The sequence below is a fragment of the Cervus canadensis genome, chromosome 28 (genome assembly GCF_019320065.1).
Source record: "Cervus canadensis isolate Bull #8, Minnesota chromosome 28, ASM1932006v1, whole genome shotgun sequence".
NCBI lineage: Eukaryota > Metazoa > Chordata > Mammalia > Artiodactyla > Cervidae > Cervus > Cervus canadensis.
The window spans coordinates 23,191,385-23,202,186 of NC_057413.1; the positions used below are offsets into that span (position 1 = coordinate 23,191,385).

At 41.0% G+C, this 10,802-nt stretch overlaps 6 non-coding genes across 6 annotated transcripts; 3 read left to right on the forward strand and 3 right to left on the reverse strand.

Annotated features, from left to right (window-relative positions):
• Positions 1-969: 969 nt before the first annotated feature.
• Positions 970-1,041, forward strand: TRNAW-CCA. The gene has a single exon. It is a non-coding gene; the product is annotated as a tRNA-Trp (tRNA).
• Positions 1,042-2,074: 1,033 nt separating this feature from the next.
• Positions 2,075-2,146, forward strand: TRNAM-CAU. The gene has a single exon. It is a non-coding gene; the product is annotated as a tRNA-Met (tRNA).
• Positions 2,147-4,133: 1,987 nt separating this feature from the next.
• Positions 4,134-4,206, reverse strand: TRNAR-ACG. Its single transcript has one exon. It is a non-coding gene; the product is annotated as a tRNA-Arg (tRNA).
• Positions 4,207-4,525: 319 nt separating this feature from the next.
• Positions 4,526-4,607, reverse strand: TRNAS-AGA. Its single transcript has one exon. It is a non-coding gene; the product is annotated as a tRNA-Ser (tRNA).
• Positions 4,608-7,348: 2,741 nt separating this feature from the next.
• On the reverse strand, positions 7,349-7,421 carry TRNAR-UCG. The gene has a single exon. It is a non-coding gene; the product is annotated as a tRNA-Arg (tRNA).
• A 2,146-nt stretch (positions 7,422-9,567) lies between these two features.
• TRNAW-CCA lies at positions 9,568-9,639 on the forward strand. Its single transcript has one exon. It is a non-coding gene; the product is annotated as a tRNA-Trp (tRNA).
• Positions 9,640-10,802: the final 1,163 nt, after the last annotated feature.

Consider the following 10,802-nt stretch of genomic DNA (forward strand, 5'->3'; position numbering starts at 1 on the left):
TAGTATGCAGCATCTAGCCTAGGAAAAACAAGGAGAAGAGATAAAGACAATCAGAGGTACTCAGGTTTGGGACTATTGGACAGGATATTCTGAAAAATGATCCACTACTATAAAAAGGACACTGAAAATTAAAGTTTCCTTTTCTTAGTCTTGAAAAATGAGTCCAGAGCTCAAGATTCATTTTCCAGAATATCTTTTTCTAGGAGTTCAAAGAGACCTCTCTACTACTTAGATCTTGGAAAACAATCTCATTGAGATTCGACATCCCACTGCAGTTTCTCAGACAGGTGCTTTAACCAGCCTAACCACGGTGCCAGAATCGCTTGTTTCCTCGGGCCAAATTTGAAAAAAGGGTTTCTTGCTCTTCTTACGGGCAGTTTCAGATACAGTGTTCAGATTCGGAAGAACTCTTGCAATGTGAAATTAATCATTTCAACGAAGCCCAAGAGTGGGTATAAGAAGATGATGTTATTTTGCAGATAGGAGCTGCACAGTTAAACTGGCCGTCCCCAGGTAAGTTCGTTTCCTCGAAACACTAGTATGTGGTTAGCAACTACCAGCAACTTTGGTAACAAATTCAAAACCCTGATCAGCGTCTCTGATCAGGGGGAGGGCTACAGGGTGAGGGGAGGGCACTCTTTGTTACTCTTACTCCAACTCAGAACGCCGGACTTTAAACCAAATGTCTGTTATTTCTAAAAAGACAAAAAAGAAAACAAACCCCGAATGTCTATTTTTGACGTATATGGAGAAAACTAGGTAAGAAAAGGAAGGAGATAGAATAGGAAGCAATGGAAATAGAAGCATTTTCGGAGGCAGAGAGAATCAGTAAGTGATTGAATGGACAGCTGTTTTAATCCAAGAGACCCCCAGGCATTATTTTGTATCCAGCTGCATGGTCTTCACTAAGTACCAATAATTAATTTCATAGATCAGGTTGACAAGTAAAGGAGCCAAGTGCCCCCGCAGGACCTCGTGGCGCAACGGTAGCGCGTCTGACTCCAGATCAGAAGGTTGCGTGTTCAAATCACGTCGGGGTCAATTGTTTTTAGTGTCTATGGGATGCACTGGTCTGAAACTTGGAGGGAAAAAAGATGTTTTCTCCAATGCTAGCTGCCCTTAACGCTGCCCTTTAGAAAGTAGGTAAACACGCAGGTGTACACTATAACTGTGCTTGGGGGGTTTATTTCTGGGTCCATAAAGACATTTTTATTCTTTTCTGCAAAAGATATTTTTCTTTTATTGAAGACATTCTGAATTTCAGTCTTTGCTAACTCCCACCTCACTTCTGTGCTCCATGTCCCATTTCCTTATCCACATCTCTCTCTCCAACGGTCAGAAGCTTCCCACATCTGACATTACCTGCTTCACACCCAGATCAGCTTTTCCTTGCCAGAAAGGTTACACAGCAAGCAGAATCTTGGCTCTCTGCAATTCCCCTACTCCAGCAAACCAAGAAGGAAGTCAGTTCATCTCCAGATGCAGAAAACCTGAACATAATTTTTTGTTTGGTTTGCCAAATTGAGACTAGAGGAAATGAACTATTACATCAGAGAAAGTAGTCCCCTGGGCTAGAAGTTCTAAGAACTCCTTAAAAATCTGTTTTTTTTTTTTTTTTAAAATGTACAGGACTGTGTATTATTTTCTTACCTGAGACTCAAGCACCCTCCAACAGATTATGAACCAATACATTACAGCGCAGAAGAAAAGGAAAGCATGCTTATTTTATCAGAACCTATTACTTTGTATAACTTAGAATGGCTTTGAAACATGACATATGGAATATCAGCAGATGTTTTGTTATCGATGTAATGTACATGTTCACATAGCACATGGTAACAGACATTGCATCTAAGCTTGCCAAAATAGTCGTTCTCTATTTCTTATTAACACTTTTCTTAGCAGTTAGTTTAGGCCCTTGGCCATCGCATTATAAAACAGAGATTACTGCTCTGGGGGAAGAGAAAGACAGAAATAGAGAAAACAGTTCAAGAACACACTCAGCTCTGTAGAGTTGGAAAAAAAACAAGTCTGTAGAAAGCTGAATATTAAGTATGAGGGTACAGTTTATTGCAGCAGAGTGGCGCAGCGGGAGCGTGCTGGGCCCATAACCCAGAGGTCGATGGATCGAAACCATCCTCTGCTAAGATGTTTCTTTTCCTCCTGAAGAGAACTTTGAGAGTAGAGATGAGAGTTTATTAAGAAAATTTGGCATTGTATATCTTCTTTAGTGAGGTGTTTGGCCCGCTTTTTAAGCACATGAAAAGCGTATGTCTTGAGAACAAAGTAACTGTGAGATACCACCACACACCTATTGTTGTTGTTGGTTTTCAGTCGATCAGTCGTATCCGACTCTTTGTGACCCCATGGACTGCAGTACGCCAGGTTTCCCTGTCCTTCACTATCTCCTGGAGTTTGCTCAAACTCATGTCCATTGAGTGGATGATGCCATCCAACCATTTCATTTTCTGTCATCCCCTTCTCCTCCTGCCCTCAATCTTTCCCTGCTTCAGGGTCTTTTCCAATGAGTCAGCTCTTCGCATCAAGTGGCCAAAGTAATCCAGGACACTGAACATCAAATGCTGGTGAGGAGATGGAGTAACAGGGACAGTCATTCAGTGCTAGTTAGAATGCAAAATGGTACAGCCACTGTGGAAGACAGTTTGCCAGTTCATATGATCCAGCAATTGCCCTCCTTATTAAATTGCCCAAAGGAGTTGAAACTTCTGTCCACACAAAAGCCTGCACACAGTTGTTTATAACAGGTTTATTCTTAATTGCCAAATCTTGGAAGCAACCAAAATGCCTTTCAGTAGGTGAATGGATTAACTGTGGTACATGCAGAGAATGGAATATTATTCAGCCTTAAGAAGAAATGAGCTACTATGCCATGAGAAGACATGGAGAAACCTTAAATGCATATTACTAAGTGAAATAAGCCAATCTGAAAGGCTGTACATACTGTATCATTCCAATATATGACATCGTAGAAAAGGCAAAACTACAGAAACAGTAAAATCATCATTGGTTGCCAGGGGTTGGTGAGAAGAAGAAGGATGAAAAGGCCAAGCAGAGAGGATTTTTCAGGCAGTGAAAATCTTCTGCGAGATGCTATAACAATGGATAGATACATGCCTTTCTGTTGTTCAGTCATTCAGTCGTGTCTGACTTTTTGCAACCCCACGGTCAGATTTGGAGAAGGAAACGACAACCCAGTCCTGTATTCTTGCCTGGAGAATCCCTTGGAGAGAGGAACCTGGCAGACCATGGTCCATGGGGTCTCAGGAACACAACTGAAGCGACTAAGCACGCACGCACGCACGGACTGTAGTATGCCTGTTTCTTTGTCCTTAGTTATCACCCAGAGTTTGCTCAAACTAATGTCCATTGAGTCGGTGATGCCATCCAACCATCTCAACCTCTGTCATCCCCTTTTCCTCCTACCCTCAATCTTTCCCAGCATCAGGGTCTTTTCCAATGAGTCAGCCCTTCTCATCAGGTGGCCAAAGTGTTGGAGCTTCAGCTTCAGCATCAGTCCGTCCAATAAATAGTCAAGGTTGATTTCCTTTATGATTCTACATTTGTTTAAACCCTTAGAATGCACAACATCAAGGGCCAATTGTAATGAAAACTATGGACTTCAGTCCACAGTAGACTCATAATTTCTAACAAAGGTACCCACTCTGTTGATGATGGGGGAGACTATACAATTGTGAGAAGGTGTGTGCACCTTCCTCTCAATTTTGCTGTGAACTAGTAATTGCTCTAAAAAACTAAATCTTAAAAAAAAAAAGAGAGAAGAAAAAACTGCTATCAAAAAATCTTCTCTTTGTGAGACTTTCAATCTTAACTCTCTGAGAATGATGCATTTGAAAGGTGTTCCCTCTTTTATGTTTCCCTCATACACCTAAGTTTCCCGCAGTTTGAAAAACAATTTAGTGATGTGATTTAAAGAAAATTTATATATGTAAGAGAAGAACAGCGAGCTATAGCTGAAGCCTGTGTATTAACACTTTTGTCATTTTCTATAGAGTGATATTGTAAAATAAATAGAAAATTAGAAAAGCTTAACAAGGAGGCCTGGAGAAGCCGGGAATTTGTGGAACTTACAAAAAGGGCGTTATGAAAAGCAACGAGCCAGCCAGGAGTCGAACCTGGAATCTTCTGATCCGTAGTCAGACGCGTTATCCATTGCGCCACTGGCCCACCTGCAGATAATAGAAGGATTACAGTTTTAGAAAAAGGGAAGTTGTGGCATCACTGTTGCTCTAAATATGAATGTGTGAAATCTTTCCTTTCGGTTTGAGAACCTGAGAAAGCTCAGAACTGAAATAGAAGAAAGTCTTACTGGTTCTTTTTTCTAACTCATAAAATATGACTCCTTCGTGGTCTATGAGAACCCTGTTTCAATGTAATTTGTAAAAGGTCTGAGAGAGTGTTTAATATTTTAAAAAGTATCTTGAAATTGAAGGTCAATCCAACCAGGCAGAAATTTTGTTATGCTCAAAAAGAGGAAAAACCAACTCGTAGTCGGCAGGATTCGAACCTGCGCGGGGAGACCCCAATGGATTTCTAGTCCATCGCCTTAACCACTCGGCCACGACTACACCTATACATTGTTTCTTTCAATGTTCTCCCTGTTACTATATATCATTTATTGTAGGCAACTTCAGTGTTTAGTCATTAAAAAGGGCAATACAAAAGATGGTAAGCTCCATTAATAGTTGATAAAATCAAAGAGGAGTCAACCAACTTTATTTCCAGCATGTATTAAACTGAGAATGGTCTTTTTCTAGAAAGCAAATCGCCGTATATTGCAACAGTTTTTAAAAAACCCTCTTACTTCTGCTGGAGTAGGAAATTAATGCTCAATAAATAATCTGGCACAGCTGTTCCTTACAGACACTTCATGTCTTTAGACATTTGATCTAGTGCCTGGAATATAGTAAGGGCTCAACAAAAAGTAACAGCTTTTGTAACTGTTATTTTTAACTGTTAAAAATAACTGTTATTTGTAACTTATTTTAAAGTAACAGTTATTTGTAGCTGTTATTTTTAAGTTCAAGAATGAGGATCTATCAAAATATTCCCCATAAAGCCCTATCTCCCATCTCTTTGTAAAGCTAAAAATATTTTAAAGCAGTAGGTAGAATATTTTTGATTAAAATAGTAATATGAAAATATTCCTGAGAATCAAATCCACTTCATCGCATGGGACTTTTTCTCACAGAGTATTTAATACTCTATGGATAATGTTTAAAAATATTTGCAGAGACCACCTCCAAAGCAAGCCCAGAACCCCAGGATCTTCACTTTTCTGAAACTACACAACCATCACCACAATCTTAACTGTATGTGCATGCATGTGGGTGTGTTAGTGTACAAGTAGAAGATTTCTGTATTTCATCAACAACTCCATTTCATGAACAGAAGGAGGACAGGGCATGATTTATAAACCCCTGCTTATGTGCTGGTAGGTTGAAAATTACCTCCTGCAGCCCAGACCTCATGTCTGGGCTCCAGAAAATACAGTTGTCCTAGTTACTTCTTGTTGCATGTCCATGTGCATCTCAAAAGCAATACATCTCCAAATGAAAGCTCCATTCTTTCCTTCTAAACTTGGGTCTTCTCCAACAACCTAGATTTCTGTTTGACAGGAGCACCCAGGTACCAAAACCAAAGACTTAGAACTCCCCTTATATCTGTTCTCTAACTCCCTTTCCAGAGGCCACAGGTTTCCAGGTCTTTAGTTCAACCTTGGAACTGCTTCTCAATCTGTCTTTTCCTCCCAAGTGTCAAACCCATTTTCTAAGATCAGGTTCCAACAGTTTCTCATAGGCATAACTGCGACAATTTCTTGGAAGCTTTCTGACCTCTGGTCCCTTGTCCCTGAAGAGATTCGTTCCTTTCTTCATTGTTTCAAAATTTGTGTTCTGGGCACAATTACAGGACAAACACTTTGCTAGGTGCTGCTCGCTCAGTGGAGAGCCACAAAAATATGGCTACTGTTCTGAGAAATTTTCAGAGTGAACAATTGCAAAAGTGAATATTTACCACTGAGTTTGATAAGTGAGAGGTCCAGTGTGCCTTAGTAGCCCACAGGAAGAATGTAGATCCCAATCATGAATATCTTAGGTGGTTCCCTGGAGAGTCACTCAGTAAACACCAAGTTTCATGAAGAATGTTCCAATTATACCTTATCTCTGGCCAAATGGATACTCAATAAATATATGTGGAATGAATCATGTTTAAACTTAGATCTGAAGGATGTGTGAAAGTGAGCCAAATTGGAGATGGGAGCAGTGTTCTAGACTTAAACCTGGTGAAATATGAGATAAATAAAAGAAAGTGTTGTCTGGCCGGAATGTTGCTTTTTTTGGAAGGGGAGAAGGAGGGAGAGCAGTGAGAGATAACACCTTGGAGATGTAATTTAGGGCAGATTATGTAGGCAGGGTTATGTCAGCACTAACTCATGTGTTAATCTGAGAATGCAAATCAGATTGGGTCTCTCCCCTCCTTTAAAGTCTTTAAAATTACTTTGCGGCCTTCAGGGAAGATCACAAGTGGCGTAGGAGTCCCTCATCACCGGCATGTGTCTAATTTTCTCAGCTCTTTTTCTGACCACTCTGTCAAGGGAGACTGGATTCCTGAGGCAAGAAAGGATCTGCCCTTCCTCACACAATGCTGGTTTCTTGATGTTGACCCTCTGTCTTGTATCGTAGGAGCCATATACTCTTCTCCCAGGGCTTTTGTTTAAATAGGACAGCTTCTGTCAATCCCCCCTCCCCCCCTTTTTTTTTCTGTAATTAAACTTTTACCGTAAACAATTTCAAACATTTAAAAAAGTTGAAAGAATCAGGAATTGTCTATATATCCACCACCCAGATTCAATAATTGTTACCAGATTCCTGAGCCCCACTCCCCAAATTCTAATTTTGTAGTTCAAGTATAGTGCTGAGAGGGAACCAGGACAAGCTGGGAAAGTTTGCATTTCTAGGAAGCTCCTGGATGATGTCATTGGTTTGAGGACCAAATTTTGAGAAGAGCAGACCAGAACTAACTAGATAATGTGGATAGAGAAACAGACATTGGACGGGTAAAAAGAAACATAAAGCAAAGGAAAGGGTGTTGAGAAGAAATGCATGGAGAAAAAAAAAAAAAGAAAGAAAAAGAAAAAAGAAAAAAAAAAACAAAGAAAAAGAAAAAAAAAGAGAAATGCATGGAGGATAAAACTACTAAGTAGAAAAGGAGATTTCTGATTACGGACTTTAACCAAGAAAATTGGATTTTTAAGAATGATCGTTATGAAAGTTCACAGTTTGTAAGTAGTAATAATTTAAGCACCTAGCAACCACGAAGGGATTCGAACCCTCAATCTTCTGATCCGAAGTCAGACGCCTTATCCATTAGGCCACGTGGTCTGGCTGTGATTGCCAAGCTGTGTTTGGATAATTCATTGAAAGAAAACAATCTCAACTATCCTTGTAGCATGTGTTATTGTTCTCTTGCATCGGCAGGCAGATTCTTTACAGCTGAGCCACCAGGGAAGCCCATAATTGTAACATAGTGAGATATTGTTGCAAAAAAGGACATTTCCAGCTCCTCAAAAATCCTACTATCTAGTTGGGGAACTAGGTTGAACCTGAGGGTTAAAAATGCTGCAAAGTTAAAACAAGGAGATGATGCTACAATAGCTAATAATAGAGTGCTTTATCTTTTCATGCGAATCTGGGAGAAAGGCCACAGTAGGGAAGGAATGCTTGAGCTGAGAGCTGAAGGAGAGGAACAGAGCTGGATTGTTTTATTTACTCAGGGGATCACCGCTGCCTTGCGGGGGTGGCTTTCAGGTAAAGATTGTGGATGAAAGACAAGAATTCGCTTTTGTGCACTTTGTTGACTTGTCAGACCGGAGAAAGCTGAATTCTAAACATGTGGTGTAGGAAAAGTGAAGAGGGGATCGGATACACACCACAGAACCTCCATCCTCACGCCCCTTGCCAGGCTGAGGAATTGTCAGCAGTGGCTTCACCTGGAAACTGGCTGTTAGGAGCTGAATTGTGTCCTTCTGTCTGCTTCCCCTACTCCCACCCGCGCCTCATATGTCGAAGCTCTGACACCTCAGTACCTCAGATGTGACTTTGGAGACAGGGCTTTTAAAAAAGTAAGTAAAGTAAAAAAAAGGTCATACCGGTAAGCCCTGATACAATGACTGGTGTCCTTATTTTAAAAAGATCAGGACACAAACACACAGAGGAAAGACCATGTGAAGACCCAAGGAGAAGAACCGCCGTCTATAAACCCACTGACAGCATTGTTCTTGAACTTCTAGCCTCCAGAACTGTGAGAAGATAAATCGTTGCTTAAGCCATCCAATCTGTGGTACTTTACTATGGCAACAAACTAATATCACCTTGCCTCTCCACCATCCTGGAAGAAAACGGAAAATTATTATTATTTTGAGTGAGCAAAGTATCCAGTTGCTACGCTTGGGCAGTGATTCTCAGGCTTTCCCCTTCATCACGATCAGGGAGGTTTTGTTAAAACAAAGGCTGCTGGGGTCCGCCTCCAGACTTTCTGATTTTGTAGGCCTGGGGTGTGGCCGAGGACTTGCTTCGCTAACAGGTTCACAGCTGAAGTAAGTGCAAGTAAGTGCTCCTGGTCCGCGAGCACTTTTTAAGAATCACTGGCTAGAGGAGACTCTACTAACACAGAACTGGTAGAAAATGCTAAGAACTCAGTAGATATTAGCAATTTGCTTTGAGTTGTTGTGACCTGAATGGCAAGTGTACAGTACAGACAGCAGAAGCCTCTCGGAATTCTAGTGAGAAGTGAGGGGTCAGGAAGACAAGCCATCTATGCTACACTTGTGAGGATAAAGCAGCTTTTTTACCAGGTTGAATAATGGGACCTGGTGAGCGCTGAGGTAGGAGGGATGTGTGGGACGGGGTGGCGGGTGCAGGGTCAAGGACTGGACACTGCAGGGCAGGGAAGGCTGGGGATCTTTTTGAGAAGACTCTGATGCTGGGAAAGATTGAAGGCGGGAGGAGAAGGGGACGACAGAGGATGAGATGATTGGATGGCATCACCGACTCAATGGACATGAGTTTGAGTAAACTCTGGGAGTTGGTGATGGAAAGGGAAGCCTGGGGTGCTGCAGTCCATGCGGACACAAAGAGTCGGACACGACTGAGCGACTGAACTGAACTGAACTGAGGTCTAGTGAATTTATAGGAAAGGTGGTTGTTTGAAAATCGTGGCAGTTCTTAATCCTGTTTCATTGTAGATCTAAGCTGAGTACGTACACAGTTATTCTCAAGACAGGAAAGTTTAGACAGGTGGAAAGATAGAAAGTGAGAAACCAACAAGTTTCCTCTACACGGAGTACTGGGGCTTTTGGGTTAATATTTAACCTTTCTTATCTTTCTCTACCAAGCATTAGCGAAGCTATGAATAGTGGGGAGAAAAATAATCAAGTTTACCAATAAAAAGATAAATCTTTAGGACCTGGGGGCGAGGGGAAGGCATTATTTAAATCCTAATTTAGAATGGCATCCCCTTCTTACCCGTGACCTCGTGGCGCAACGGTAGCGCGTCTGACTCCAGATCAGAAGGTTGCGTGTTCAAATCACGTCGGGGTCAACTTTTGGGGAAAGGGAGCTTTCTTTCATAAAGTTGCTGGCTAGTTTGTGTTTGACTCACATAATCTCTTTAAGAGGAACCTCTTCCCAGAAATTATTGAAGATCTGGCAAATAGAAGTAAAGAGAATGTAGGTAAACTTGAAACATTAAACTTATGATTTTAATTTTGCTTTTCAGGAATACCGGAGAGTAAGTAAATGGATGGAAATGATGAAGGAGGTGGAGGAGGAGGAGAAAGGGGTTAGGGGAGAGAAGATGACAGAGGAAGAGGAGGGGGAGGAAAAGGGGAAGAGGTATATACTCCAACCCCAAGTAAGTGGATGTCTGTAACTCTTGACATCCTGTTTGCTACCTTGTAAGAGACTCCCACCTGGGTAAGCCAGATTCACAGAAAATATAAGATAGTAAATGTTTGTTGTTTTAAGCCACTAAGTTTTAGGGTAATTTGTTACACAGCAGTAGACAATGAGTACATTTTATCTCAAAATCATCTCCTGTGTCTACCAATACTAATATATATTACGATCCTTATCCAATCCTTATTCACCAAAAATCCAGATTTTGAAAATCTCACTAAATAGCTCAACTTTGCCTTCTCACTCTGAGACACTATTGAGATTCCTGACATAATGTTCTCTTTTGTCCAATAGCCCATCTTTGCATGAACTGTTCCCTTGGTATCTCTAATTTTCTTGAAGAGATCTCTAGTCTTCCCCATTCTGTTGTTTTCCTCTATTTCTTTCCATTGATAACTGAGGAAGGCTTTCGTATCTCTCCTTGCTATTCTTTGGAACTCTGCATTCAAATGGGAATATCTTTCCTTTTCTCCTTTGCTTTTCGCTTCTCTTCTTTTCTCAGCTATTTGTAAGGCTGCCTCAGACAGCCATTTTGCATTTTTGCATTTCTTTTCCATGGGGACGGTCTTGATCCCTGTCTCCTGTACAATGTCACGAACCTCCATCCATAGTTCATCAGGCACTCTGTCTATCAGATCTAGTCCCTTAAATCTATTTTTCACTTCCACTGTATAATCATAAAGGATTTGATTTAGGCCATATCTGAATGGTCTAGTGGTTTTCCCTACTTTCTTCAATTTAAGTCTGAATTTGGCAATAAGGAGTTCATGATCTGAGCCACAGTCAGCTCCCGGTCTTGTTTTTGCT